Source organism: Tenebrio molitor, chromosome 1 (genome assembly GCF_963966145.1).
Source record: "Tenebrio molitor chromosome 1, icTenMoli1.1, whole genome shotgun sequence".
NCBI lineage: Eukaryota > Metazoa > Arthropoda > Insecta > Coleoptera > Tenebrionidae > Tenebrio > Tenebrio molitor.
In genome coordinates, this window is record NC_091046.1 from 43,839,662 (window position 1) to 43,863,645 (window position 23,984).

The window sequence follows — 23,984 nt, forward strand, 5'->3', positions numbered from 1 at the left end:
GACTTTGCATCCGCGCACAGAAATTGTTTATTTAAGCCGGCGTCTTCCGGTAGATTTCCGTTTAAAAAGCAGACAACAATGGTGCGACGAAGAGGACGTCGCCGGTGGGAAGCCATATAACGTTCGATCGTGTTTACCTCGATGCACCGGATCGAGAGTGCGCCGTCGAACGCGTCCCCCAGCTCGTTAATCGTCGAATTCCCAATAGTTGTCGATGCACCATGTTGATGATCATTAATAGTTTTAATCGTTGCAATATTTCTCGTAGCGACAGCGCCCCCTGGTATCGGCCGAACGGAACGCGTCATTTGATATATGGCTCCGGGTGTTTGCACTGGCGTTCAACAGTTGGAAGTGGTGTATAACTGATAGGCGACGCCTTGACAAATGCACTCCTCCGAATTGATCGGTCTCCTAATTGAGCGCGCCGACACCTGGGGACGCTTTTTATGCTCGGGGAGTTGCCCCCTAATTGTTTGCTCGGTCGCCGATTTTTCGAAAAGAAAGCGAACAATTCACTCGGAGCTTTCTCTGACAGATTTTAAACGGCGAGATCCGAGGAAGATCCCGAGCTTATTTGCAGTGTACAACTCCCAAATTACGTTGGCTCTGGCTGAAGAATATTCCGTGACATACTGATACAAAAAGGTTCAACAGTAAGGATTACAAAAACCATTAAAATATCGTCTCTTATTTATTTACTCGAGTCAAGATTTGATAATCCTACTTATTGTGACAACGAGTTTTCTGGCTTTATTAACGATCATAATTTTTCCGCTACTGCAATTTATTAGTTGCCATTTTTTAAAAGGAATATTTTAATGACTTCTGGGTTTCTACCTTTGTTAATGATCCTAATTTTTCTGTAAATGTAACAAAACTTATTACAGCTATAAATATCCAAAGATGACATCTTGTCCACATTCTGTTTCTGGCATTCAATAAAGAAGTCTTCTTCACATTATTATAAAGCACTAAAATCTCCCAGATTTTGAAAATAATGACGGTTTTACATTTTATTTCTTTACATAAAGATATGTCTCACTGCATTCAGAAAAATAGCTATTTTCAATACAAGTGAGCAAAGTAGTGCATTTAATCACGAGGATGGAAGTTGGGCGTCCGAGCCGTAAGCGAGGGCCCCAACCGGACAAGTGATTAAATGCACATTTGCTCATGAGTGTTGAATCTGATTTTTTCCATGATCATAAAATAGAATCGCGGAATTGAATTCCGGGCAGCTTTTTTGCCACTTTTTGAAATTTGAGTTAATTGTACAAAGTGTATTTAAATCATCCCTTTCATCTCCTGCCTACCCCCTTATTATGCCGCAAATTACTATTTTTTAATGTAAATAAATCAAAATGACAAAAACATGACTAGAGTAAAAAATGACGATATTAACGTAAACTGTACATTATCAATCTGCATCACTATTTTTCATAACTGCTAAAATCAGTGAAATAATAACTTCTACAAAATTAGCCCAACAAAAGAGGTTATGTAGTTAGACTTTGCGTGTTTGTGATTGGTTTACTGATTTTCGTTTAATCAGTGATACCAACACAATGCCATTTAGCATGAATTTTTCTAGAAGTTTATCCCAAGCAATTTCACGTTTTTTCGTCAATTGAAATCTAAATAACAGGTTAAAAATTTAAATAAGTCAAAAATAAGACAAGCTTTAGTTATTAATATTTAGAAAGTAAGTATTTTAAAAACAGATTACAAAACTTTCAGTACAACATATTTGGCGCCCTCTATCCACAAACTCACAAAACATTCACTTTGCTCACTAGTGAGAAAATATTTTTTCCTCACTAGTGATTCAATTGCCTTTGTACACTTTTTCAGTGAGCGCAGAGACCACTGAAATTCAATGATGGAAAAAAGTATTTTTACGGGCTTTGGGTATTTGAAATGGATCACACAAAATATCAGATCAACATATTTTACAATTTTTTGCTGTTTCTTTGTTTAAATGTACAAATTATTCATTCGTTTTTCATTTGAAAATATTTCACAACGGTTTCCATTTTATTCACTACTATGTATATTCGTATATTGGTTCGATTATTTTTTCTTACTCACTTGTTATTGTTCTAAAACATGAAATTTTAAAAAATGTAAAAAAAAACAACAGTAGAATAATTGATGACGTCCGTTCTGATTATTTGTTCGAATTTAGCCTTACAGTATTTATTTTTCCACACAATGTTATTTGTCAATTTTTCGTCAAAAACGTGTACGTTCTGTGTGCGTTATCGAAAGGGCGTCCATTAAATTTTTTTCTGCTGCGTTCTGCAATACATTAACCTATTACAAAAAAAAAAAAACCGCCATCGCAAAAACCGATCCGTTCGATGTCGATTAAAAACCGACCGCCCCCGTGTAAACCGTCCTGGGACCCTGTTTAGTATCACTTTACTCCCGGATTTCATCCCTTAATCTGCGCGCACTTTATTCGGCCGTTTCATTTTCTTCGCTGTAATCCCGTTCCGCATCCCTCGCTCTCTACATCATCTTTCATCCCCATTGTTCTTGGCGTTCGATGCTTATATTGCGAATTCGGCCCATTGTTCGCCGGCAATTACGCAGGTGCCAGCAATCTGATTAGTAGACGCGGGAATTGTTAATACACCTTCTTGCCGAGGTGGTGCGCGCGCTATCATTTCACGGCTGCCAACTTAATCGGATTTCAGCGACGAATATTTCCCCGCGCTGCCACCCGTCGACGATCAATCAGCGCAGATTACGCCCCGGCGCTCGCTACACAACGTAACACCTCCGCGGAAAAATTCCCATTAGCATTTATTAAAACATTCGTCAAAGGAGAGGACGACGAAAAGGGCGAATCCCTTCCGCACGCACTTTGCAAACCCGATACGGTCCCGATACCCGGAAATAACGGCGGTATTCTTCACTTCATGTTCCGGCTGAATGACGTTATGACGTCGGAGAGATTGGATTCTGCTGCGGAATGGCCACGAGGGCAGAATATAATTTGACGTTATTACAAAACCATCTTGCATGATGTCTCGTTATCGAACATGCGACCAATAACAGCAACTCGTCTTGTTAGCGCTTGTGGGGCCCGCATGTTGCGTCTGGGGGAAGAACCGCCCCCCGAATCACAATATCGATTCCCATCTTCGACCCGACGGAAATCTCACACATCTAATTCACAAAAAGCACAACTCCGGAGTCGTCGAGGACCGGTCCACCAGATCCCAAACAGGTTTTTCCACTCCCGACTCCCAAGAACCACCACTTCCCAACGGCTCTTCCGGGAAGCTTTCGTGGACACAGCTGACGTTATGAAATTTTCCAAAAAATCCCTCTCGACTGTTTTGGACGAAAAGATGGTCGCCCGACTTGTTTATTCGACAGGGATTTCCCGGGGAGCTCTTAATTTTTAAAAGGATAATATGCAAATCCCGATATAATCCGATCAACGGTAATGGTTTCCATTTCAATTCGTCCAAAGTAAATAAAAAACGTGAAGCTTTTTAATTTCGTAAAAGATTTATTAAAATCGAATGCCGCCGACTCGTATCTCGTCCTGTAATCTGACAAAATAATATTAAAAACTTTGCATAACGTTTTTTTTTTCCGTTGCCCGCCTGATGCGAAACCGTCTTTCGCTTTAATCTCCCTTAATTTTTAGTTGTTCCCCTTTTTACGTTTGAAGATTAATTTAAACGCCCGTAATACATACTAATGAATTTGTTTCGTCTGAGTAATTGCTCGGCTAACTTTTCACCGATTTTCCGGGGGGAAAACTTGGCACATCAACGAAAACGGATCGTCCACTCTTTCGCTAATTGCGTTATCAACCCGGCAACGCAAATGAACCGGTCGGAGGAAAAAAGCGGTCGCGGGAGACGATTCGACAAATTAAACAAATCTCCAAGACACATTCGAGATTTCCTCCAAGCTGCTGCACTTCGCGATTGTCCTTTCCACATCTTGATTTTCTCGGCAACTCCGAATAGTTTATGTTGGAACTTGAGCATAACTTCTTTGTTACATCTCTCCACGCTGGCCCCTTTTCTTTTCTTTTGCCCGTTCCGTTCCAAATTTCTTTTCCATTATTATCCAGTTCGTTGAACTTGTTTTCTCTTTTATTTCCGTTGTTTTGCGCAAGATTTTTCCTCGTTCGCTCGCACCCCACTAATGCCGATTCAAAATGAACACCAAAGACACCTACCTAGATAGAATGGTATCCACCCACGCGCCCCGACAAAAACACAACGTTTCATAAATACTCCCCCATTATGTTATGAACGACGCAACTGGAGAAAGCAATTTTTCAACAAAACAGAAATTGATATTATCGCCGGAAAACACGCCTCGGGTAATGATAATTTCGAATGTTTCTCGACAGGATCGAATAAACATTTTTTGACAAATGGTTTCCATTGCGGTTATTGAAACAGGCGCAGCCTCGTAGGAGTAACCTAATAACTTTATTTTGTCTATCAATCGCCCTTCGACATCAACTATTCACGAGTACTTCGCACGGGATGGGGCTTTTGTGAAAAGAGAGGCACGAAGAGAGAGGGGCGCCGGCGTCGCCTTCCGCCCCCGAGGCGGAAGACATGGCCGCGTTTATTTCACAATTAAACGTAAACCCTTTAATTTTGACCGGGGGGATTAGAACGAATTCCTGCAATATTTAAGTTAAGCCAGGACCATGAATTCGTGTGACAAGAGGGTGCAAAAAATAAAGTCGCAGCACAAAGCGAAAAAACGACCTAATGAAAAATTCATATGAACGTTCGCTCGGCAAATAAATAAAGTGCACACACACACACGCGCGAAACGAGTTTACAATCTGCAAGCGAAGAAAACTCGCGGAATGCAAGTTTTCCGGCGGAGGAAAACAATCCGGGACCGTGTAGGCAAGACGAAACTGTAATTCCGGGACCTATATATAATGGAAAACACTAATAGGATTGCAGAAATGAGCTTTATACGGATCCACTCGAGGAGCTACGTCAAACGCAATAATAATCCCGAAAAGGATGGAGGTGGCCTCGCATCCCCCGACATTTTCCTACGATGATGGCGAAACTATAAGAGGCGGGGGCATCAATTGAAAAACGCCGCCGCCACCGGTCCTACTCTATTTAATTAGGAAGCGGCGTAACGCTCAAACAGTCCGTTAAAATACGATCGGGGGCGGGGGCGAGAGAGGACAGATGAGACAATACTAACAAAACTAATCTAGCAAGGAGCATTAATTAATTGGATTGATTCGCTTAAAACGGAACACGGTCGCTAATGAAATTCAAAGACGCAAACCTTTAGGTGGGTAATTAATCAGACGTTTAAGCGTCGATTCCCTTAAAGAAATAATTATTGGAGAAGGGTCGCCCCGGTTGCGAACTATCGCCCTCAGTGCCTAATTAATTATCATTTGCGAAGACGCAAACCGTCCACCGGATCCGCGCGAGCGGGTGAAAGCTTTTTCCACCGACGCCAACTAATTAGCGAGTAAAAGCTTGACTTATGTCCAGGGGGTTTGCGCGAAAATTCCCTTCCGTTAGTCGGCGACGCTGCAGCAAGGACAATGGACTGTTAGGCAGCGTTTTTTATGTCGAGTTAATCGCGTGCCGGGGATAATAGGATCCCGTCGATTAATTGGAGAAAGCATTCCGAACGGTTTTTCTAACAAAACGAACTGGAAAATCCAAAAAAAAGTGTTGAATTCGTCGTAAAAAGATTTGAACAGCACGAGATTATGCAATCAAGATTAGAAAGTAGATCAATTATTAGTAAAAAAAAAGTTAGTATTTTATAATTCCGAACGCTTTTGGCTGTGATATATTGTTTTGTAAATCTTAAGAACAGTTGAATTATTAGTTAAACTTGAGGTAAAGAAAATAAAGAGATGAAACACCACAAGAAGAAATAAGAAACCTGAGAACCGAACAAAAAGAATTTAAGGAAGAAATGAAATAACTGAAAGATATCAATAAAAAGGCAATCAAGGAAATCGAGATTCTAGAGAAAGAAGTGAAGATATCAAATAAAAGGATAGAAAAAGTTGAGAGAGAAAAGAGAAGGAAAAGTATAATATGTACTCCAAAGGGCAAAAAGAGACACAAACAATCCCAAAGCATTAAAAGAAGGAATGGAAAATTTGATAGTGAGTAGAAGCTGCAAAAAAAAAAACTGGGAGAAAAAACATGTTTGTTGAACAACAAGAGAGATAAAATGATGGTCATGCTCATGAGTAATAAAAGCAAGCTACGAAACTGTGGACGGAAAATCCATGTAACTAATTATCCGACAAGAGAGGAAAGAGAGGTCTAAGCAAATCTGGAAAAATTCCAAAAAACGAAATAGGTAAAGGTAAATCACTCAAAATGGGATTCCGCAAGTTAATAATTGATGAGGAAATTTGGATCTGAAAAAAAGAGACCCAAAAATTAGGAAACTTCAGCAAGAAGAATAATTCATCTTCCAAAAATATCACAAAAAAAAAACTGACTAAAAGGAAGCAAGGATGAAATAAATGAAAAGACTTGGCAAAGAAAAGGCACACGAGAGTCACGAGACAAAAGGAAATGACTCCAAAGACAAGGGAAAGCGTGAAGAGAAAGGAAGAAGTAAAAAAAAGGAAAAACATTAAATCAGGAAAACCTGAAAAACGAAAAATCCAATGGAATTACGCAAGACGATTGACACAAGATAGAAAATTGAAAAAGAAAGATACGGAAAATGTCATAGGGAAATATGTTACACTGTGTTGTAATGTATCACATTTCAGTGCTACATTCTACGGTGCAATGGACTTACTGATTAAATAAATAAATAAAATTGGAGACCCTTACAAAGAATTCGCTTTCTTGAAAAAAAAAAATAGATATACCGATATATGGAGCTTGGGTTGAGTAAATCAAATGGAGTTGAGCTTAAAGAGACAAAAATAGATAAGAGTTAAGTGCATCGTAAGAGAAAAGGAAAATATAAAATAAAATCATCCAGTCTTTTATAGAGTACATACATGACTGGAAGTATAGCGCTTTTAAAATCGTAAGAAATGATATGTCGCAATATACAGGGTGTCTTACAGCGTATGGTATATATTCAAACCATGCATTATGCAAACCGTGAAAGTATCTTTAAGCGTATTTAAAACAAAAATTAGTGAGAAAAAAATATGAGATCATTCAAACTACTGAAATGCACTACTGAGGACCGCTGACCGTTTCCAGCGGTTCCTAAACGGTTTTGGCAACATTTTCAAATTGCTCTTGTGCCCGCATGGTTAAACTTAGGACACTGAAATTTTATTTGAAGACCTTCACTTGCGGACCAACTACAGGTTTAAATATATACCACACTCTGTGAGACACCCTGTTATATTGTACAGGGTGTTTCTGAAATAACTGCATTAATTTTAACTGGCAATAGAACTCATCAAAAGGAACAACTTTTCTCTCTGCCATTTTGGCGAAAAACGTTGCGTAATGGCTTAAAAAAATAGGAAAGATTTTCCTAAAACCGTTCATATCTCCAAAACCCAGCTACCTAAAAACGTGAAACAACCAGATTCTTACGAAGTGGATTTTTTGCTATACGGGTAGATTTATTTGAATTTCGATTTCTGCGTTTAAACACGTTTTCTGGATGAAAATGGATGTTTTTTTCATATTAGCGCTGATCTCAATTAACCATTGCAGTATTTAGTTGCGTAGGGCTATTTTAGTGAAAAATCTCTCCAATTTTTTTTTGGAATTAAACATCGTTTTTCGGCAAAATTGTAGATAGAAAAGTTGTTCCTTTTGACGAGTTCTATTACCAGTTAAAATTAATGTACCTATTTCAGAAACACCCTGTATATAGTTGTGGATAGTTAACGGCTGCGTCAACGTATTATCTTTCACTTCTTCAGCTCAGTTAGAGAATAAAAATTAAGTTTTCTGAGGTTAGCTTTTAAGTTCTTTTCTGATAACTTAAGTGAACACTTCTTGAAATTATAAATAAACTATGTGTGCCTTGGAACAATTACGTACGGTGGAAGTTAAATCCAGACTTTAGGCGCAAAAATATACCGATCTGAATACTGAACAATATTTATGCGGAATACGCCAAGTGTCGTACACCTAAAATTCAATTCCTCCAGAACTACGACGAAACATAAAACAAAAGAGAAATACTGAACTTGTCAACTGTTTCATTACTTTGTGGCAGTTATTGAATGACGCAATATGGCGCCCCCTAAAGACTCACAAAACCTTCATATTTGACATTTAATTAAAAATTAGCCAACTGTTGCGAGCTTCATTACACTCTACAGTGTTAAAAAGTAATCCCCTCGCCGACACTGAACAGATGAAAGTAACGTCGCATCGCACAAATTCCACAAGACGGCGTTAATCTCCAGACGTCAACTTATCAATAACATTTTACACGTCCATTTTTTAACGAAATACGACAAAATAAAGAAAAAGCTGTAGCGTGAAGGCAAATCAACTACCGCCGTATCGATTACGCGTTAAATTAGAAAAGGCGCCAATGCACACGAGGCGCCCTCTCTAAATGTGAGGCTAAATCGAGTGAAGCGCCATCTCGTGAACAACAGCGCCACCACCGATGTCCTCAATCGGCCAGCACGCTGTACCGCAACGGCAGGAAGCTGCAAGTCGGGGTCACAACCACGACTCGCAGCGTTTCCTTCTTCTGCGCCGTTCAACACGTTTTGGAAAGCTCCGCTAGATGGCGACCGACTCGTTTCAACCCTCCCGCTCGATATTTTAAATATCGCAGCCCCCGACGGCAACGAACGAACCATCGCATGCCACCGAGTGCAGAATTATTTCCTCGCATTGATGCGGGGGCAAACAGCAAGTGATAAGTGAACCGACAACAATGGGACGACGATCCTTGACCTCTCGTTATCATTATCGTCGGATAAAGGCCAAAACGAAATCAATTTCTTGGCAATGTCGAAAGCAGACATCGATTTTTATTGTGCGTTCTTGGTAAAAAATAGTAGAGCTTTTTCCACGTTGATTGCGTACCATTGAAATGCTAACGAGCCGATACGACTGTACCAGATGGGAAATAATTAAGGCCACTTCCCATCGTCCGTTTCGATGACGAATCGAATTACTTAGTCTGGCGCATTTCGAATTATTTGCGGTGGGTTGGAGCGTCGCCGTGGGGGTTGTTTAAACGATTCGGAAGGGGGTGGAGACACGGCCGACGACAACGCGGCGGAACCGACAAAAACGACGCCACTGGGCTGTGCAGCGTCGGACACAATAACTGACCGGTCTAATTGGGCGCACCCCGGATGAGGCTAGGCCCGACCGACGCACAATTATGAAGAACAGCAGTGCACTTTTCAAATGAAAGAACAGAGCTTGCAAGCTTCCAAAGAGCTTAAAATTTCTCTCGGTTCCGAATTCCTGACATTTAATTATTAGAACCGGTTTCCTAAGCTCACATCGCAGTCCTCCACTTCATTACTGTTTTTGCCCGATACCTCCTTTGGCGAGAACGCGACGCAATCCAAGTGCAATTTAATACATCGATCAACTTCTTGCGGCGCTCGTTTCGCTTCCGCACGCCAATAACGTTCGTACACGTTTCGGCTGCGACCGACCCCCGCGGTGCCGCCACTGTCGAAACGTCAAAAGCCAAACGTTAATCATCGTTGTTGACGTGCGAACGCGATCAATTCGATCTCGAAATAAATGTACGTACGCACGTACGTGCAACCCCAAATTGAATAGATGTAGTACTCACCGTGGGGGCAGCAGCGGTGGTGGCGGACGCCGCGTTCGGACACGCCTCCGCGACACCTGCAATTAATCAAACGTCACACGCCGTACGAGCTTTATGAATATACAATGTGCGGCGGGGGGGTGGGAGAAATGGGGGACGGCTGCATTCATGATGGCCGAGGCCGGGCTCGACTTGCCCTTTCGACGGGACCTTTTCGCACCTCGTAAAAATGCCATGGAGGCTAATCAAACACGATGAATCATTAATGAGAGTGCCGGCGTCGTTCTAGTCTGCCGACGCCGGCCGACGCACGGTCATGTAGATGGCGGCATCGCTCCCACCCCCGCCCTCACACCACAAAAACTGCGACCTGAGTGGCATCATTGTGTCTCGTTTAATGCAAAATAATAACTTAATCGCTTAGTGGAGCATCCGAGGTGCTATAAACAACAAACTACCATGCTCTAACCTAGATCTAGTTTCTCCAACACCTGAATATATTATCTATTATTCCACCGGATGAGATAAACAAAGCCCTTGAAGGTAAATTGAATCCTATCTCATTTTGAATGTCACTTGTCACTTGACTGTTGAGTGGCAATTGACATGTAACAATTATTATACAATTAAATCAAACAAGAGTGTTCCAAGTCTCAACCCTGCAGTTCACCCACAGTAAATTCGTCAAATACATTTAAACTGATTGTAATATTTAGACAAAATAGTACAAAACGGTCAAAAGAAACCACTAGAATTAATAAAAGGCACAAAATATTAAAAAAAAAACTTCAAGAAAGTCGAAAATTTGACGTCATTTTGCCTAATTTCGGAGATATTTCTGTTGTAGCGATTAATTAATTTCTTATTGTCCTCAGTTTGCTTAAGTAGATCATTGAAAAGAAAAACATTCTTGGCCAGGTCTTATGCCAAAAGAACCACAAATGGTGAAATGTAGTTTTAAAATGTAAGTAATTTTATTACAAAATGTGTGGTTATACAAAAGGTGTAAAACTGTATGGAAACCATTTGGACAACCTGGGAGCAAAAATAAGAGGGTGTGGTGGACCATATCTTACAATGATTGAATTTTAGAAAAACAAAAAAATGTCTTTTGCACTCCTTTCTGACTATGGAGTTGGAGACATAAAAAAATAGAATCCACGTTAAAAAATAGAGGTTACATACAAAAATTTCATTTGGTGCTGTATAATGATCCGAACAGCCCTTCAAAGGACTTTTGGGCAAAGCAAGAAATCGAAACGTATTAAAAAGTAGCCACAATAAACTCCACATTTAGACCCCAAAGAATTATTATATACCTACTGAAATTGATAGATTACGTGGGAGTGAAATGTTCTTCATCTGAAAAACTTTCAGAAATGTGTTTTGATTAGAAGAAGACTTTTGAAAAAGAAAAAAAGATCTGTAAAACTAAAAGTTCTTAAAATATTACTCTTAGAAAACAAAGAGATCAAGTTGTGAAAATTTCGCTTCCTGCAGTATAATGATCTAACCGGTAATTCGAAGGACATTTTGGCAAAGCAGGAAGACCGGAACGTATCAAATGGTGACCGCAACAAGCCCCAAATTTAAACCCCATAAAATTATTATGTAATGAATGTTCACAGAGAGGTGGGAAAGAGATTTAAAAAAAGAAAATCTGTAAAAATCTTCTATATTGGGTGTTCATTTAAATATATCCTCAAAGCTGGCGTTGAAGAGTCGATTGTGAATGCACCACGGATTATCAGCTGTTTAAATCATTCTAACCTCACTTTTTGCGTTGTTTGTGTTTTTATCCTGCAGACGGGCGAGTGGTGCGTTCACAATCGACTCTTCACCGCCAGCTTTGAGAATAAATTTAAAAGAACACCCGATACAACTGACAGGGTAGTCAACAAAATGTCTAGATTTACGCAACCTGTAAAGTCATGGAACGAATTCTTTTTTTCAATTAACTTTGCATAAGCCTTTTGAAAGTTTTCTTTAAAACGTAGGGTTTACATTCACTGGTGCGGTGCAAGTATAGCTGACTGAAGTTTCTGAAGTATACCGGGTAAGTCAAGTTTTACCGCCCGAGCGAAAACACCCATTTCTAATCGATTTAAAATTCTCAAAAAATTCAGGAATGATTGTGTGTTTTAATGAAACAGGTAAATATTTCATTTTAAGTCAATAACCGCAACATTAATTTACATAATTTTTCACTGAGAGTCATTTCAAACATTTAGGAAAAATTTGGTGTCATTGAAATCATAGGTTTTTGAAATAAATGGAAGGATTTATTATTAAATTGGGCGGTCAGTTCCACAAAAGAAGTTGACGTGGGTTGTTTATGGTACCCTCTAGGGACCTAAGAATTAGGTTCTCAACAGATGTTTACCAACAATGAGGTATTTATTTATGATACTGTAGTTGTAAATCTTGGTCATTTTTCGCTGTTAATCTTAAAATTGGAATAATTCAAAAACGAATAATTTTCTTTTGATGCGAATTTCATAAATGTGTTCTTTGAATTAATTGTGAATTATGAGCGTGAACGAAAAAAATTTTCTTGCTCAAAATCGTTTTTTATTTTTTTTATTTTATGGCTCTGAATGAAGTGATAAGGGAAAATTGATTGCACACTTGAAGTCTTATATTAAGAGAATGTAACCTTAAAGATTCGTAATTTTTACTAATTTTTTAACAGGGTTAATCGTGCGGGCGGTAAAACTTGACTCACCTGGCACAACACAAGACATTCCGTAAAAGAAGATACGTAGAAAATACAAAATTAGTTAAATAACATAATATGATACAAATACTCACACAAAATTGACACAAAATTCAAAGATGTAGATTGTAGATGATGGTTCTTTATGAATTGATAAAATCTAAAGCAAAATATTCTTTTCAAAAATTTAATTGATACAGTCGTAGTGTTAAATATACGTACGAGCATGTGCTTCAAACCAACGCTATAATTGTTAATAACTTGGCACCCACTCGATAAAATAATCTGGTATTGCAAATGTTTGTAAAAATGTGACCTTGTCGGTCACATCTGATTCATTAAGATCATTTTTGTTAGGATATCAGTCTTTTTTAGACAAAAATATCAAAAGAAAAAAGTAAAACCTGAATCGAACGTGAACACAACGTGACTCCAACAGGACGGAACTCGACCACAATTCGCACCCAATCGCCACCTGGACACGTCTTTCCGCACATGATCCGGCGTAATTTCCGCGACCCCCAACCCTCGCCCCCGTTCGGTCATCAGCGCCCCCACGCGCAAAATCCGACAGACGACATTCGTATCTTCATTATAAATTTTTATCAGGCGAGATGTATGCTTTCGGCGTTTTTAATACGCAGTTCTTTTGATGGCCCTGCCAGGTTGTAAATGCGGCAATTCCGACGTCGGTCCAGGTCGCCGCCTCCCGAAAAATTATAATTTTTATGAATTTTTTTACGCCCCCATAAACGCACTGTTTTCGCACACATGCGGGGGGCGGGGGCGGAGGCTGTCGGGAATTACATCGGAGTACCGAGTCTGCTGTTAACCCATTATAAGTTGGCATGACGCGCCATCCAATTCGGAGTAAGCCACCCGAACAAGCGGTCTGAGCCGTGCGAAACCCGCAGCTGACGCCCGAAGGAACCAGTGAATTTTATAGGCCATCCAGGATATAGGACATGACAGGCCGGTCGAATGGAATTTACACCGCTGAGGTATTACGCTCGATCGGAGGGAGCTTTTGCAGTGCATGCGGTTTTTTCCTGCTTTTATTATTGCCGGAATCGCACAAATAGGGGATCAAAAGAATCACAATGGGACAGTAAATTTAGACAGTTACCATATTTGCTCCTACGCCGCGACAGATTTTTTATCGATCACGTGCGAAAAACCGCCCAAGAAAAAAAGTGAACGCCGCACAATTCGGTCCGCTGAATTCTGTTCCCTCCAATTTAAATAATTAATCCCCGGCTGTAAATTGGCGCCGATAAAGCTCTACCTTATCCGGTCCGGTCATCGGGGTGCACTCGTTTACGAATTGTTGGGCAAAATTTTATCGACCGGGAAAATAACCTGCGTAATTAAACAATCGTCCGACGAGTAACCCGCAGCATCCAGAAAACTTGACGAGCTTTCGACAAGAAACGTAACGAAATCAATTATTAAACGCTATCGAACTGGAAATACCACGAATATGAATTATATTTAGTTTAAAGCCGATGCGGGAACGGAAATAAATATTACGTCAAGATTGATGTATGACCCTGTGAGAGTGATATGAAAGTGCAAAAGGTGAATAAAAATTTGATCGTTCGGTGTACTGTCAACGTAAATTAAAAATAAAACTGTGCGGATCTCCCGCAGGGAGAAATCTACTTAGCCCTGTCGGTCGTTAATTTATTCGATAATTAAAACTTTACAGGGTATCAATGAATTGGTATTGACATAGGCCAGTGCTTGGGAGTTGAAGGTCAGCCAAGAATAGACAGTAACAAAAGTTGTTCAGTGCCAGAATTAAACACTTAAATTTATAATGAACTGACAAGTATAACTGGGTAGTCGAAAATTCATTAATTAAAATATGAATTAATGTCGTGATTGTTGTTTTATTCAAAAAGTGAAAACTGATATTTTGAAAATTAAAGCTTTGGGGTTCTTGGACTACCGCGTTTAAAATATAGAGTCGGTGTCGTACGCTTCATAAAGTAAAGCAGTCCTGATGGGTGGATTTGTTATCTCTTGGAGCTCCAGAACTCCGAAAATCTCTAGGTTGGTCTATTCGCATAATAGGTAATAACAAGTTCCACCTTTTTCGTCACTTCCTGTAAAAGAAATCCTGTGTCACCCCAATCGCGATGAAGTGCTTCCAAAGAAAACAACGTTCTGTCTCTTAATTCTTCATGGGATAAAACATTCTTTAAAAAAAATCGTTGAGTTTGAATGTCTTTATTCACATCAATATGAGCAACTCTTAAACTGTTTTCTCCATTTGATATGTTGTTACAGCTATTGTCATAATTAACATCTAGTTGTTAATGTTGGTTGTCAAACACAAATAAAAATACTCTGAAATATCAGTAGAAGTTTGTGCAGCGAGAGATTCGTTGACATAAAAATCACTAAATACTACACAGAGAAAGTAATACCTAGCGCGTGTAAAATTTGAAATACAAGCAATAACATTTTTTGCCTTGAAATTATGCGCTAATTATTCTAGTGCATTTTGTGGTGTTGGGTTACAAGCTTGCAATTTAAAGTCTCCCAATCTCTCGCTGGACGAAGCATATTTCCCGTATCATCATTAGGACAATTCGTGTATCCACAATTCGCATTCTGACGACATCCACGTCTGCAAAGGACGAAAGGTGGTCCCTTCTCTTTTACAAAACCAAATCGCCCTTTTCGTGCGTACACTTTGACATGTTCTTCAAACACGTAACCGCACTTTGATCATCATTTTATTGCGAGTTAAATCATTAATTTAAAGTAGAAATCACGTCGCGCTAATAAAACCAGGAAAAACGCTGACCACAAATCAAGAGTGCTAGCTCATCTTTTGTTTTATCGAAACGTCGGTCTTAGTTTAATCGTACACGTATCTATATTTGCTATACACAGTAGTTTTATTGGTTGCCTACCTATCGAACAATCTATTATTACTTAAAATTAGTGATTAATGCTTTGTCTTTAATGGTAAAACCCATTTTACCACTTATTCTGGGGTAATTGTTACATACACGTGCGTAAAGGTTAGCATTAACACCGTTGCTTTAAATTGACATTTCTTTGATATTTCACCGAAAAATCTGCTTACCAATGGCGTCGCATTTGGCAATAAAGCTGGCAAATTACCCATCCTTACGAATGTAAAATGTTGCTCTTGTTTGTTTTATAAATTTTCTCCATTATCAGATAATAATAATAATGCATAATGTTTACGCCCATGCATTGAACGCTCATGTCCATAAAACGACATGACCGATAATTTGCGACGCCTGCTCTGGTTTGTTTTCTTTTTGATTACTTCGAAGAAAGCATTTTCTTATCTATCCGATGCGTACAATTCGGACCTCTGAAGACCAATTTTCAGTCGATTACCGTCAGAGCAGTACTATTTATTGTTTCCTTCACCATTCTCCTTTTGGCTTAACACATTATCCCACAAGAACAGCTCTAGTCGTATTAGAATTGTAACACCGACACTAACAAATTCCTCAAAGAATTAACATACTGAGTGATTGTGGGCGTTGTTGTCTTCATCCCTGTAGTTTCACAGCATCACCTAATCTCCAACGTTTCTCTACATTGATTGTTACGACTTTTTTCTTGGATCTGTGCCACCAAAATAAGAAAATAAATTACTTCCACCGTTGAGTTTCAGATCAATAATAATTTTCGTATGTTTGCTCTTCGTTAAAAAATGTTCTTCCACATTCGAAACACAAATACGCAATTTTAATGCGCTTTGATCGAATCGTTGCGTTGTTGAAAACAACTGTCAACAACGGTTAATTTATTGACGCCCACGCAGGAGAAAGTGTTTTGTCTAATTCCGACGAATGTGGCTTCTCGCTCTCGTGACAGACGTAACCCATTCCAAATTTCAAAATATCTCCGAAACGTCAACGCTGATTCAAATTCGAATTAAGAAATTCGCGAATAAACAGCATCGAACTGAGAAACTCCATTGCTCGGCGCAATTTCTCCTTTGAGACGGTTGTTATTTTACAGAAACTTACAACTCCACGGCTAAATAAAACATGTCGATCATATCTTATCTCCGAAATCCAAATAATCCAATATACTCCAATCGCACGCCGTCTGTTTCTCGCTGCTCTCCGCGCCGTTTCTTCTCTCGACGACAGATTCGGTAATTTTTTCAAGTTTCGCCGTCGTAATTTTCCTCCCAGGTTCCTCTATTTACACGTATTTCACGAACGTCGACCGAGACTTGTTGAAAACTCCGACTTCTCTCAAACGTAAACTTTACAACTTTCCGCGCAGTTATATCTGCATCTAGTGCCGTCAGATCGTAAAACATATTTCGGGCGACTTCTTCGACGTCGGTTCGCTACGCCTTGATTAAAGGACCTCCCGGAACAGTTCTCCTCGACAAATTCCCCCAACATCTCGCACCCATCCCGGAAAATAATATTCGATCATCATCCGTCCAGCATTAACTCGGAACTAGTAAATCGAGGGGAGGGAAAGCGTTCCCACCCCTAAAAGGCACTCTGGTAGCTCTCAGTACATAACCTTGATGGCAAACGAAGTCTTCGTTTTGGAATATTTCGGATGCACGCTTGCGATGCGGTTCGACCGTGCGTTGGGCACCAAATCCCGGCCCGGAGCTTTCGATTCTCGTCCTTGATCCTGCAATGAAAGCTCGTTTCCGTGTCAGGCTTGTGTCGCCGAATCGATACTTTTCCCTTAAATTACGCCCGACAGGAATTTCCAATATAAACAGGGTCGACGTCGAAAACGTCCCGCCACAGCGACAAAAAGTCGTCGATTGGGGGTGGGAGAATTTAAATTTGCGGTGGCCATGTTGAAAAGTTGGCTTTATTAGAAAAGCGGGGACGAGGAACCGGATCACTGACAATAATCAATATGGGGAAAACTTCTGTGTTTCCGGATTAGCCGGAGCTCTCCCGGATCTCGACAAGAGACCGCAATTGGGAACCGCCGAAGATGAAGTTCGTCTAATTTTGACGAATTCCGCCCTTCTTTCGTGCCGTTCCTCCGTTACATTTAATTAAGCCGACAATGCGTCTGGATGCGACCCGCTTCCCGCACGATTCTCTCCGATGGGGCCAATCTCTTCGATCTGGTGGAGGGGTGAGGTTGTCGAGGGCCGAGTCATCAGACGCATCGGCTGCAGCACAGGTGTGACCGCCTCCAATATAATACACAATACGTCGTGGGCGTAAGAAAGAAAACGTAACAAGCGCAACATCTCCGAACCGCCGACATAAATAACGCATCGGCTTATATGGAAGCGCACTTACAAAACGGACGGGAGAAAAAACCTGATGGGGCGTCCTTTTTTTTAACACTTGCGAAATCTGCTCGCTTAAATGTCAGACATGTGGCGTTCGCGGTCGAATCGAGAGGGAGAGAGAGAACGCGTGATGGTCGGGCGAATGTTTGTTTTAAATTTGGAATCACCCCGAGTGAACGATATCGTTTTAATATCTTCATATCGTCCTCGTTTCCGATGAAATGGGAAATCCTTGAATGGTAAATAAGGGTGTACACAATATCGTCCTGTTTGCACACGTGCCAGCCGACGGACGAGTTCCGGCTCGAAGGACCATATCTTGTTAGGCTCGGACCCAGATGTAATGATTAATTGCGGTTTAAAGAACCTGGACTCGGAAGATGTGTTGGGTTACACACTCCTCGCAATCGATTCTTCACCGTCCGCACATAAACCGATACCTGACAACGTCACCTGTTCTGTCATTCTCTTGTCTCAGACCGAAACAAACATCTTTCATTTCTCGCAGTCTATTGATGAATATTTTACGTTTTCTTCTACTTTCACCTCGGCTACTGGTGGCAACGGTTTTTAATACGATTTTTGCTTAAAGCAAACAATCACGTGATCTCGCACACATTCAGCCGCACATGTTGGCAGAATAAATAAATAAGTATTTTTTTTATTTTGCATTACATATGTGACAAGTATCATGTGTTTATTGAAGACTTCCTTTACAAATTTCTTCCATAATTTTCTGAAACAACACATTTCGCGTGACACAAATTCATAAAAAGAATCCACGAATGACGCAGATGGTCTTGCTTCAATATCACATCAGTAGCAAAACTAGCACTGTACCATTTACATTTTTTTATTCTTTTGGACTGACTTTTCTTCATAACTCCATTTCAACCAATGACGAAATTACTACAGTTGTGGACTCATATTTTGCCCACCTAGAAGAAAACAAAGAACAAAGTGTAGATGAACTGCATTGTTCTCAAAGGAGACACAGCAGTCGGCAATTGTTTCTTGCATTTTTTGAAATCAACCTCGATATTTTCAGATATGTTTGCTTGATATTGTGTAACTTGAGACAACGTTTTGCAGCATTTAAAAACACTATAAGTACACCTGAAGAAATTTTGAATGTTGGTAAAAATCGTTATAATTTTTCCCGACAACCCAACGATTAGATCGTTAACCTCCCCATGCTATGTGGCTTGTTTTCTCTCCCTAAATATCAATTACTAGAAAACTACAAGCCCTAGTAATTACCTATTCAGCCAAATACCATTTTAATGAACCCTTCGGACAATTGCTGGGTAAAGAAAAAAAACCTTGTACCTTTGCATGGAGTTTACATCTATCAATGGTCACATGCAAAACCAATTACAGGGAATGACCCCTAAATGTAGTTAAATGATCCATCTGTCATTAGTCCCTCCATAGACTTTTGTCAACAAATTACAGCGATAATGAACAATGAGGTTATCGCCGGTTCCTTGATGGTTCCGTTGCTTTACATTTTTTGTTGAAAGGTTTTAATTTGGGGTAAAAGTAAACGACAGTTTATTCGTGTGGACGTCCTTTTCAACTTAAAATTATACAGGAAAAATACACTTTACTCAAGAATCCACCTTTTATTCTATGTACATAACTTACCGAAGAAAAACTGGTGGGTTCAGGAAGAACAATTAATATTTGATAACTCTCGTGCAAACTTGATTTCACAGAAGTTTTCCATTACGAATTTAAGAAAGGGAAGAGCCTCGAAGCAAACTGTCACGAAAAGCGAAGAAGTCGCCGCCCACGTCCCCTCGACGGAATTTTTTGCGTTCATGGAAACGACGCAATTTCGACATGAATAATTGATCGTCGATAATTGTGTAATTTATTGTTGTTCCGTATGGGTAAATAAGCGACGACTTTGACAAAAAAAAAAAATCCGGAGCAGGGGAACAACTTTGATGTGGTGAATTCATGAATAATAAACCGAATATGTACGTGTCGGTCCACACAGTCGGGCTAATTCCGGACACAATCGAATTGATTGAATATTTACAAAACCGTAAACATCCCCCCGTCCTAATAGGGTCTGATTAAATTTCGTCTGTTGTTGCTCAGGAGCAGACACATCTCATTAGAGCAAGCACCCAATTAATAGTTAACGGAACGTCACACACATAAGGGCACGAGACACGAACGACACTGCAGACAGCGGTTTAATTTCGACGCCCGGAAATAGAATGGAACTTCCTAATTCGGCATCATTTAGTGGTTTTAAAATTAGCCCCGGGACCAATCGATCCGCCGCCACCGAGCGCCCACCTGATCAGATTCGTCTGTTTTTAAAAAAAAAACTCTGAGATTCCCGGAGCCGTCGCGAGCTTAATTCCGGTTAATTTTTTCCGCGAGATAAATTCGACTCGCCCGTTTAAACATTCATGAAGAGGATTGATGAGCGCCACATCGGGATCACTCCCTCTAAGATCATTAAATTCACATAAAAGATTCGAAACACGAACACGTTGCGAGATCTAATAACCCGGAGCACTTCCACAACATTTATCCGACCTAAAAATTCATTATCATCGGCCCCCGCCCTTAATCGACGACGATTCGAAAAAGAAACACGATTTTCCGAATTCCACCGGCCCGACTGACATCTCGACAATTTGTTGCCGCGATGACCGTACCAACCCCAATTAAACGCAGAGTGGATGGGAGCGGCGCGAGGGTGGTTTTTACCGATGATGATTAAACGGGGGACGGGACCGCCCGTCGAGTGGGACGGTTTTATAAGAGCAATTACGATGGCCATTGTTGCTTAACTCGGCATTATTAAGTCGTTCCGACCACTTTGCCCAACGAACGACGACACTTCCATACACTTTTTTTTTCAAGTGGAAATCGTTCAAAACTCCACCAACTGAATCATCCGCGAATCTGTTCCGGTGGAACTGAAAAGAAAGCTCCACTGGTGTGCTTCCTGTCGTCGAACAAAACAAATTGCCACTGTTTAAAGCTGACACGCTGTATATTTAATTGTTTAATTTAACTAACCAAATTAGGCACTCGCTTTCATTCGAAAACTGTCAGATTCTAATTAGTTGGCCGTGCTAAAACTCCGTTTCGGCTACAAAATAATTTCATCCCAATCGATTACCCCGAACGGGTTTACTAACGCACCCCGTAGTTCATGAACGTGGTCGATTCACTTCATTTTTGTCTCGCAATAAATCAATTCTATTCTTATCTCGTGGGCCGCACCGAAAATTTCAACCAACTAAATTATAAATTACTTCTACGGAATTAAATAGAATAAGAAACAAATTTGTGTACATATCGACAATTATAACTTGATGACAATAACTTACAACAGAATAAAAAGAAGTTTCTTCGACATTGGAATGACTTTTAACGTCTTAATAAATGTAAAGGAATGTGTTCGGATTAAAAGAAAGAACTTCTAAAGACTCTTGAAGAAGGAAAAAAGATCTGCAAGTCTGTTCACTCTATCACTCTCCTGCCCTGGCTGGAGTTGAAGATATAGAAAACGGCAATTAATAATTGAAATGACTTTTTGGAAAAGCAAAAAGATCGGAACATATCAAAGGTGTCCGCAACAAGCTCCAAATTTAGACCCCATTGAATTGTTATGTAATGAAGTTACCAGATAGGCAGCTAAGAAATTTAAAAAACTGTAACGACCGTTCAAATAAATGAGTTGTCAAGCAGACCGCGTTTTTTCTCTTTTCCAAACGTAGGTCGTCCTTTTACCTGACAAATTCTCATTTTCATTACACCTTCGTTTATACAGTGAGCGAAAAAAAAAGTCACGGTAAGTCAAGGACGGCGCTAGTTCAAATACTGCTGTTTTTGACAGCTGTCAAGTTTCTCCATTAGAGGTTAAAGGACTTTGACAATAGCGATAATTTGTTTGTGGAAACAAGCAGACGTGCAATCAGTTCCAGACATTTGCTTATTCATTTATTGTGAAACCTCGCAGAATTCCTCATTCGTCAAATTGTTCGTGTTTCGTGAAAGCAAGAAGTTATTGAGACATATCGGTTTGGAACATCGAGGCGCCACTCGACCCACAGCATGGTAAAAACTCTAGTAAATACCACGGAACATTCCTGAGCACCACAATAAAAAGTAACAGTTTTTGCGCCGTAAAACGGCGCTTAACGCTCAGAAAAAATTAAATTGCCATCAAGTGATTTACGTCCACATTTCATCTCGACCAGTATTAAAGAACACAAGCATCGACAAAAGCCGTACTGTTATCGCAAGAACAAGCGAAACGATCCTAATCCATTGTTGTCCCGACATCGACAACATCATCGCTTCGGGCGATTTATTTCAGGAACATAATAAATTCTGGAATTCGTCCAATTCAGTCATATTCTAAATGCATCGATTTACAGCCATCCAGAAGTGACGGGGGCACGTTCTCGACGTAAATATTCCGGAACACAATTAGCGACATTACCCCGAACAAACACGTTGCCCAATTTATCGAGTTGCGAAACCTCAAGACCAAATTTGGCCGCGAACCTATCGATAATTGATTTTTCAAACAAGCACCCACGTAATTCCGCTACGACCCGAATTACCAAACGGTCTAGTTTCCACGACAAAAACACGAATTTATGCTTGCAGAGAGAGCTATCGATCAAATAAATCGACGTTTAAAAATACATAACCGGAATGGCGGTCGTTCGCAACAAAAAATTAATTTGGCGCCTGGAGTGACACAATCGACTGGGATCTAGGTGGTTCTCTTTCGTTTGTCTCATCGACTGGAGAGAATGACAAACGACGATACGGAAGCCCCCGTGAAAACACCCAAGTCGGATTAGTTTCCATAACGGTGTGGCGTTCCTCTGGCGGACTCTTTTTGTGGGTGTCGATGAGAAAAACGACTCAATTACGGATTAGGAAGACGCGTCCATTGATTCATTACCGCCGGTTTAAATGGTCCTATTTCCACACCAACGCAACAAATTCCACGTTATTGCTCAACGGCATAAAAAGTGTCCGTCCGTCCGTCCTTTCAATCAAGCCATTACACGACGCAACTTTTTCCACGCTTTTTCAAACGACAAAAAACGGTTTCTGTTAAAAACGGCGACTCCAAACGCGGTCGTCAAACTACAAACAATGGGATATAGGTTATAAACAATTCACATGTCCCCGACAACAACAAAATAAAAATACATAACCAACAAAACATGGTAAACTTACTGTTTTTATCGGGGAAATCGGGGGCGCCGCTGCCGCAAACGCTAGTCCATAAGGGAGGCACGCACGAAAAACGACCACATAACGCACTAACAAATAAAAACCGGGAGAAACACTACGAAATTAGAAAAAAACTTAGACGAACTGACATTGCCGAAGACACAAGCGGCCATATGCGTTGATGGGGGCGACGGCGGTGCGATCTCGCGGATGGTGGCCAAACCGCGCGCAGCGAGCATGCGGGGTTCGGAACCGAGCTAGCCACCTAATAAATTTCAAATGATTCCGATTCGATCTCTTTTGATAATTGCAAATTGCACGTCGGCTTTCTTGTCGGAGTGCTTGCAACTGTTTAAGTGCACTTCAGAGCGAAAAACTGCAACGTGCGGATTTACAAGTTGATTTGATTTATGCAAATCGGGCATTAAAATCTCTGCTAAATCGCGGGATGAGTAATTTTTGATCTAAATCTTTTCTGTCGCTGCAAAGAGCTTAGAAATTGTTGTTACCATCAACAGTTGGTGACTGAGGAGAGGGCAACGTGTGTCGAAGCTATGTTCGTGGGCTCGACAGGGACGGCTTAGAGTGCTTTTGTCACGCTCTGGGGCCTCGAAGTTAGCCACAAGATTTCAAATAAATTCACAATTATGATTCCAAATACGTGTTTGTTTCATTTTGTAGTTACAGAATGATAATTTGGAAATAAAATTTTTAAGGGCGTAACCTTGGGAGCTTGCGTTTTTGTTTCCTACGAATTACACACAACGATGCTAAAACATATGTTTGATGGTTTTTAATCAATGCTTCTTTCTAGCAATAAGACAACTTTTAAAGCTCGATAAACGACAAAAAAAATTGCCAGATTTGGTGTTTTTCTTACTGAGTTAACAAATAAAGCTGCATTTAAAAGCCAACTTGAAAATTCACACAAAAACAGGTTAAAGAAATCGTCAGAAATCCAAGCAAATTATGAAACTACGTTGAAAAATATTTATTTGTAGATTA

General features: G+C 40.2%; 1 protein-coding gene across 11 annotated transcripts in view; it reads right to left on the reverse strand.

Moving 5' to 3' along the window:
- Lar (tyrosine-protein phosphatase Lar) overlaps positions 1-23,984 on the reverse strand; it is a 424,567-nt gene that overhangs the window by 179,885 nt on the left and 220,698 nt on the right. For 9 of the 11 annotated variants that reach the window (XM_069052732.1, XM_069052780.1, XM_069052766.1 and 6 more), the window contains exons 1-2: positions 22,983-23,171; positions 9,766-9,821 (exon numbers count right to left, since the gene is read on the reverse strand). The gene's annotated coding sequence lies outside the window, so the exon portion shown is untranslated. Of the gene's footprint in view, positions 1-9,765; positions 9,822-22,982; positions 23,172-23,984 lie in introns of those variants that run through there. The other 2 variants (XM_069052710.1, XM_069052716.1) reach the window with 2 other exon arrangements.